The following is an 8474-nucleotide window of genomic DNA, read 5'->3' as shown; positions in this document are numbered from 1 at the left end:
CACTTCATGTGGCCCGCGTCTCACTCATACGGCCGCACAATCTTACTATGCGGTCGCATCCAAGAAGTTCAGAGAGTGTCATATTCTAGAAGAAAACCACGCGGCCGTGTCCCACTTCATGTGGCCCGCGTCCCTCTCCATGCGGCCGCACTCTATGGTCACGCGGTCCGCGTCAGTGAAGTTCAGAGAAGCTGCCAAAACCATTCATGCGACTGCACAACAACTTTGTGCGGTCCGCGCTAGTCTTCATGCGACCACATTCCAACTTTGTGCGGTCTGCATCACCATCTTTAGAGAGCAAGATTCAGAGGTCAAGCAACCCAGTGCGGCCGCATGCCAACTTTGTGCGGTCCGCACTAACCCCGCAGGGGCATTTTTGTCCAGTTTTTCTAGCCCACTATAATAGAACATTTTACCATTTTAGGTTAAGTTTGGTACATCTGATAGCTGCTGCACTCGTGAGACTTATGTTTTGGCCTATTTTGGGCATTTATAGCTGGGTTTCATCATAGATTATTGTAGTTTAACATTAGTAATTAATTAATATGGTTGTTTCATCTTCTATTTCTTCAGTTTCTTCTTTAATTATGTCTAGCTAAACCCATTAGCTAGGGTTGTGGCTCAACCCTAGTGTGGGTAATTAATGGGTGTTGCTTCTTAATGATAGATTGATATTGGGTGTTTGTTATTTGGGTTAATTTTATGGTTTAATTAAGGATTGATGGTTGCAAACATTGATTCTAGCTTAGTGGGTCTTGACTCTTCTTGAGAAAGAGAGTCTATGACCCCAAAATTGACCCAACAAGGAATTGGGGTGGACCCATGAGAAATGGTAGTCCCAATTAACGGGTTAAACCTCGAGAGAGTAATCACCCTACTTGAACCCAAGTTGCTTGGTCTAATTGGCCTACCCAATTGGTCTCGAGAGAGTCAATTGGGCAAATTCGCTCTCCCTACCGAGAGGTGTGAGAGTGGGTACAATTGTGCAACGGTTATAACATTGATCCCAAATATGTCAATCTATTATTAGTAGTATCTACCCGTTAGTTAACCACCTAGGTGATGCCACGACCCTAATGCCTTTCTCTATATTAATCACAACTTAGAACATATCCCTTCAGCATAAATTAGCTTAAACTTGTAGTTGATAATAGTAGTTATTAAAAAAAAACCCCAAAAAATGTTAGAAGTACAATTAGGAGCAAACACGCATTCCTAGTCTGAACAAATACGCAACTCCATTCCAAGCTCCCTGTGGAAATTGACACCGATACCACTATTCGGGTAAAAGTCTTAGCGCCCGCTCTTCCTACCGTTGTGTGAGGTTGAGTTTGCTGCGACCACTTTTTGGCGCCGTTGCCGGGGAGCTTACGGTGTTGACTATTTGTGTAGCTAGTTTTGTGTTTTGCTTCTCTTTCCTTCTTTTTACTAATTTTATTTGTGTCAATTCACTCAGGTACACATGGCTTTAAACGCAAATGACCCTCTTGGCAACGTGGTCGTGGGAGAGGAGGTTGAGGATCTAGAACAAGAAGACGTATTACCTCAAGCTCCTAGGAGAGGTCAAAATGCCAATGCAAATGCCAATGCAAATGAGAATATACCAGACCCTCCCCCACCTCCACCAAGAGTGGAACCAAGAGTTCTACCCAATCAAGGGTACGCAAGTGCAATAGTTCCTCCCCGAATCCGAGCGGGGAACTTCCAGATTACAAATATGATGCTCACCTTGCTCGAACAACGAGGTTATTTCACGGGGGCCGCTGATCAGAATGCTTATAAACACTTGAAGGGCTTTACTTGTTGGGGTAGCAAGCAGACAAATGTTTCGGAGGATGCATTGAGACTTCGACTTTTCTCGTTATCACTTCGGGGGAAGGCGTTAGATTGGTTGGAGAGGCTCCCCAATCATTCCATCACTACATGGGATGAGTTGGCGTACAAGTTCATCGCTAAGTTTTTCTCTCCAAGTCACATGGCGGCTCTACGGGACGAGATTCTAGCTTTCAAGTAAGAGCCGACTGAACCGTTACACAAGATATGGGAGAGGTTTAGAACAATGGTGAAAGAATGCCCTAACAATGATATGAATGATGTGATGATCCAACAAACATTCTATAAGGGCATCAACACAACCAACCAATGTATTGTGAACCAACTGGCAGGAGGAAATTTTATGAAGCTTCCTTACAATGAAGCTTGTGATGTGTTAGATGAGATGGCCGACACATCGTCAGCATGGCAAAGCCGGGCTAATGTGCCTCAAGGTGATCCTAACGTCATACATTTGCATAAGGAGTTACATGATCACGGCCAAGCCATTGTCGAACTTATAACAACAATGAATCAGTTAGCTAAAGCGCAGTTACAACAAGTTCAAAACCCGCGCCAAGTCAATGCCATGGAAGGAGTGAATATGATGAAAAGGAGGCAAAGAGGGCAACAACCTCAAGGAAATTTTGATAACTATGATAATGGTGGTGGCTATTCGAATGAATGCTATGATGATCAAAGTGAGGAAGTCCAATACGTCAACAACTATCAAGGGAATAGAGGTAATCAAGGGAACCAACAATGGAGACCCCAAGGAAATTGGGGCAATCAACAAGGTGGTAATTGGAACAATAACAACAACCAAGGAGGAAATTGGGGGAACAACAATTCAGGTAATCAAGGGAATTGGAGCGGAAACAACAACAACAATTGGAACAACAACAATGGGCAAGGTGGGTGGAATAACAATGGTGGTCAAGGAAATCGGGGGCAAGGCTTTCAAAGGCCTCCGATGTTTCAACAACCGAAAAACCCGCCGCCATTTCAATCTCAAGGGTCTAGTTCTTCGGGAAATGAATTTGGTAGAATTGAAGTTATGTTTGAGCAAATGATGAAGAAGAACCAAGACTCCGAAGCTCAATTGGCCTCCCACAACACTTCTATCCGTAACTTGGAAGTACAACTTGGCCAAATTTCTCAGTCTTTAAATACTCGCCCAAAGGGTGCTCTACCAAGTGACACGGTAGTAAACCCCAAGGGTGGGCACAATAATCATGTGATGAAGGTGACAACGCGAAGTGGAAGAGGCGGTGATGTGCATGCCTCAAGAGGAAACCAAGTTATGGTGGATGAAGATGAGTTACGAGATAATGAAATGCCTTTGGTGGTTGAAGATGTAGTTGAACCAAGTGTGAGAGATGATGTGCGGATTGATATTCATGAGGTTGAAGAGGAGACACAAGAGGCCGTGAACCCGTCTAGGGAACACGTGATTGATATGCCCGAGCCGGTGGTGCCCAAAGCCAAAACACCCTTACCTCGGCCTCCTCCGCCCTATCCTCAACGGTTGGCCAAGCAAAAAGGTGACAAATAATTTAAGAAATTCATTGAGATGATGAAGAGTTTGACTATCAATGTGCCTTTGGTGGAGACACTCGAGAAAATGCCAGGGTACGCAAAGTTCATGAAAGATTTGGTTACAAAAAAGAGATCAATGGAGTGTGAGACAATCAAGATGACCCATCAAGTGAGCGCAATTGTGCATTCTATGGCTCCGAAACTTGAGGACTCCGGTGCATTCACTTCCCATGTACCATTGGAAGTGCCGACTTTGCAAAAGCCCTTTGTGACTTGGGGGCAAGTATCAATTTAATGCCATATTCGGTCTTCAAGACCTTGGGAACCGGACAACCTCGTCCAACTTCTATGAGGATTCAAATGGCGGACCGGTCAATGAAGCGGCCTTTGGGGATTATTGATGATGTCCTTGTTCGTGTTGATAAGTTCATATTGCTGGTCGATTTCGTTATCTTGGATTGTGAGGTGCCAATTATCCTTGGAAGACCTTTCCTAGATACTGGAAAGGCTTTGGTAGATGTCGAAGCGGGAGAGTTGACCTTCTGTGTTGGTGATGAAAAGGTGGTGTTCCATGTGTGCAAATCTATGAGGCAACCGAATAGCATCGAGGTGTGCTCGTTTGTTGACATTGTCACGGCGGTGATAGTGGATGACACAAGCGCAATGGTGAATGTTGAGGACCCACTTGAGGCCGTGCTCTTGAACATGGATGTTGATGATGATGCCGAGAGAGTTGAATGTGTAAACGCTTTGCATGGTATGGGCTCGTATTCTTATGAGCCTAGGAAGTTATCCTTGGATCTTGAGAATCGCAAAACTCCCCCAACCAAGCCATCTATTGAGGAGCCGCCGGTGTTGGAGTTGAAACCACTTCCTCCTCACCTCAGGTATGAATACTTGGGCCCTAATTTCACTTTGCCTGTTATTCTTTCATCTTGCTTGACTAACGTGCAGGTTGACGCCACTTTGGTGGTTCTACAAAAGCGCAAGAGGGCGATCGGATGGACATTGGCAGATATTCGGGGTATAAGCCCCGCCTTTTGCATGCATAAGATCATATTGGAGGAGGATGCGAGGCCCTCACTTGAACACCGAAGGAGACTCAACGAAGCTATGCAAGAAGTGGTCAAGAAGGAAGTTATCAAGTGGCTTGACGCCGGTGTGGTGTATCCTAATTCTGACAGCTCATGGACTTCTCCGGTGCAATGCATACCGAAGAAGGGCGGGATGACTGTGATAACCAATGCTAACAATGAGTTGATTCCTAATAGGACGGTGATGGGATGGAGAGTTTGTATGGACTATAGAAAGCTTAACAAGGTGACTCGAAAGGATCATTTCCCATTGCCGTTCCTCGACCAAATGCTTGATTGTCTTGCGGGTTGGTCATTCTATTGCTTTTTAGATGGGTATTCGGGGTACAATTAGATTCTCATCGCCCCGGAAGATCAGGAAAAGACGACCTTTACTTGTCCCTACGGCACATTCACATTTTCAAGGATGTCGTTTGGATTGTGTAATGCCCCAACGACCTTTCAACGATGTATGATGGCAATTTTCACCGACATGGTGGAAGATATATTGGAGGTCTTTATGTATGATTTTAGCGTGGTTGGGGACTCCTTTGAAGAATGCTTGACAAATTTGGACCGTGTGTTGGCCCGATGTGAAGATACAAACCTAGTTCTCAATTGGGAGAAATGTCATTTTATGGTAGAAGAGGGTATTGTATTGGGTCATAAGATTTCGAAGAGAGGTATTGAAGTTGACAAAGCCAAGATTGAAGTCATTTCAAGGTTACCTCCCCCTACTTCTGTCAAAGGGGTGAGGAGCTTTTTGGGGCACGCAGGTTTCTAACGAAGGTTCATCAAAGATTTCTCTAAGGTAGTTAACCTGTTGTGCAAGTTGTTAGAGAAGGAGGCCAAGTTTGTCTTTGATGAGAAATGCATGGAGGCTTTCGAGCTTCTAAAACACAAGCTGACAACTACCCCTATCATTACCGCACCCAATTGGAGCTTGCCATTTGAGCTCATGTGCGACGCTAGTGATGTTGCGGTATGGGCGGTCTTGGGCCAAAGAATCAACAAGATGTTCCATCCGGTGTACTACTAAAGCAAGACGATGAATGAAGCTCAAAGAAACTATACAATCACCGAGAAGGAGTTGCTAGCTATTGTGTTTGCCATGGAAAAGTTCCGACCATACCTTATGGGGGCCAAAGTGATTATCCATACCGATCATGCCGCCCTTAGGTATTTGATGACCAAGAAAGATTCAAAAGCAAGGTTGATGAGATGGGTGCTACTTCTTCAAGAGTTTGATCTAGAAATTGTGGACCGGAAAGGAAGTGAAAATCAAGTGGCGGACCACTTATCTCGCTTGGAGGAAAAGGGGAGGCCTTCTGACGGCCTTGAGATCAATGATGCGTTCCCGGATGAACAACTCCTTGCGGTATCTATGCATGATATGCCGTGGTTTGCCGATTTGGTAAATTATCTTGTGACCGGTATAATCCCATATGAGCTCCCTTCTAACCAAAGGAAGAAGCTCAAGCAGGATAGTTTGGATTATTATTGGGATGAGCCATATTTGTTCAAGATTTGCACTGATGGTGTGATTCGCCGATGTGTCCCGGAAGAAGAACAATTGAGTATTTTGGAGGCTTGTCATTCCTCTCCCTATGGTGGCCATCATCGCGGGGTGAGGACGGCTTCTAAGGTGCTTAGTTGCGGTTTCTGTTGGCCCTCATTGTTTAAAGATGCCGGTGATTTTGTCAAGAGATGTGATGAATGCCAACGAGCCGGTGGGATTTCAAAAAAGGATGAGATGCCTCTCAACACAATTCTAGAGGTGGACATTTTTTATGTGTGGGGTATCGACTTTATGGGGCCGTTCGTGAGTTTTTGTGGGAACACCTATATCTTGGTAGCGGTTGATTATGTGTCATGGGTCGAAGCCGTCTCTTTGCCCAACAACGAAGCTCGAAGTGTGGTGGCGTTCTTGAAAAAGAGTATCTTCACAAGGTTTGGCACTCCACGTGCTATCATTAATGATGGTGGTTCTCATTTTTGCAACCGGGCTTTTGATTTATTGCTTGCCAAGTATGGTGTAAATCACAAGGTGACCACTCCTTATCATCCTCAAGCGAGTGGCCAAGTTGAGGTTTCCAGCCGAGAGATTATGAGTATTTTGTCCAAAACTGTCAATGCCAATAGGACCGATTGGTCGAAGAAATTAGATGATGCTCTTTGGGCCTATCAGACAACTTACAAGACCCCGATTGGTATGTCTTCGTACCGGTTGGTGTTTGGGAAAGCTTGTCATCTTCCAACTGAATTGGAGCATAAGGCTATGTGGGCCTTGAGAAAATTGAACTTAGAATGGGATGTTGCTGCGAATCTCCGGGTTGAGCAACTCAATGAGCTAGACGAGTTTAGATTTCATGCCTACTCCAGCTCGTCCTTGTACAAGGACAAGATGAAGTACCTTCACGATAAGTATGCCCGAGGGAAGGAATTCAAAGTTGGTGACATGGTTCTTCTGTTCAACTCCCGATTGAGGTTATTCCCGGGAAAGCTTAAGTCTAAGTGGAGTGGTCCATTTGAAGTTGTTGGTGTAACCCCATTTGGTGCTATTGATCTCAAGAACAAAAATGGTGAAATTTTCCGGGTCAATGGGCATCGTGTCAAGCATTACTTGGGAAAGTTTGATGACAGTCACGTGGTGGCACTCATTCATTTGAAGTGACTTTGATGGTAACATGCGTCTTGTCGCGACGTTAAATCAGGCGCTTCTTGGGAGGCAACCCATGTCTTTTTCTTTCTTTTTGATTTCTGTTGTAGATTAGGATTTTTGAGCTAATGGTTTGTGAGATGTTGCAGGAATTGTGATTGAACCAGTGCAAAACAACTATGCAAAAAGTGCACAGTCTCTGAACAGTGACCGTGCGGCCGCAATCCCACTTTGTGCGGTCCTCACCGGCCAAAGAAAACATTGCCAAGTTTCTGAAGATGGCTAGTACGGCCGCACCCTTGCTTGTGCGGTCCGCACCGGTAAAGGCCAAGAATGATCAGTCTCTGAACTGCGTTCACGCGGCCGCGTCCCACTTTGAGCGTCCCGCGTGGTTCTCATGCGGCCGCAGCCCGTCTCATGCGGTCTGCGTGCCTTCGTTTCAGCAACAGGTAAATGGTAAAGTCCCAACGCGGCCCGCAGTCGTGTTCACGCGGCCACACTGGACGGTAAGTGCTGGGCCCCGCGGTGTTTCTTATAAATAGGCCATTAGGGTCTTCATTAGAACTTTTCGCAAAAATTGACCCCTGAGCCCTAAAAGTTACTGTTCACATCAGAGACCCTTCTTAGTGTTAATATCAAGAGCATTTCTTCGCTTTCCTGGTAACATATCTCTCACATTAGTCTTTACTTAATATTAATTTAAACTTTATACATGTTTCCCTAGTCATAACTTCTTCATTTTTCTTTTTGTTCTTCGTCGTTTCATGATTAGGATAGTTTTATATTGTTCTTGTTGTTCTTTGAAATGATGGGCATGTTATAAATGAGTAGGGACAAAGTTGGATGCTAAAACGTGAAAGACTTGAGTTTTTTTTTGTAAAACCCTAATTGCCCCTGTAATGAAAGCCCAACGCGACCTCACTCCCTGATTATGCGGTCCGCATGCCTTTTACACGGCCGCATCATTCTGTTACGCGGTCCGCGTAAGCCTTGAGCCTAAAGGTTTATACTTCCCAGCGCGGCCGCATCCCATGTTTGCGCGGTCCGCGTGGGTGAGGTTCAGAGGGCACCAGTTTTTAATAGTATGGCCAATGCGGCCGCAAGACCAGTTTGTGCGGACCGCGTTGGCCCCCACGCGGCCGCACCCCTTGTTCATGCGGTCCGCATGGTTCCTAATCAGAGAAGTGTTCATTTCCCAACTTGGTCAGTGCGGTCCGCATGCCTTGTTTGTGCGGTCCGCACTGCTATCATCTGTTCTCTGTCTGTGTTTCTGTTCTGTACTTAAACTCTGCAATTGCCTGAACTAACAATGTTAGAATTATTTGTGTGCAGAAATGGTTAAACAACGAGGGCATAGAGCTAAACAACCCGGACGAGGAGGTGACCCCTCC

Source organism: Nicotiana tabacum, chromosome 22 (assembly GCF_000715075.1).
Source record: "Nicotiana tabacum cultivar K326 chromosome 22, ASM71507v2, whole genome shotgun sequence".
Classification (NCBI taxonomy): Eukaryota; Viridiplantae; Streptophyta; class Magnoliopsida; order Solanales; family Solanaceae; genus Nicotiana; species Nicotiana tabacum.
This window is presented reverse-complemented; position numbering follows the sequence as displayed.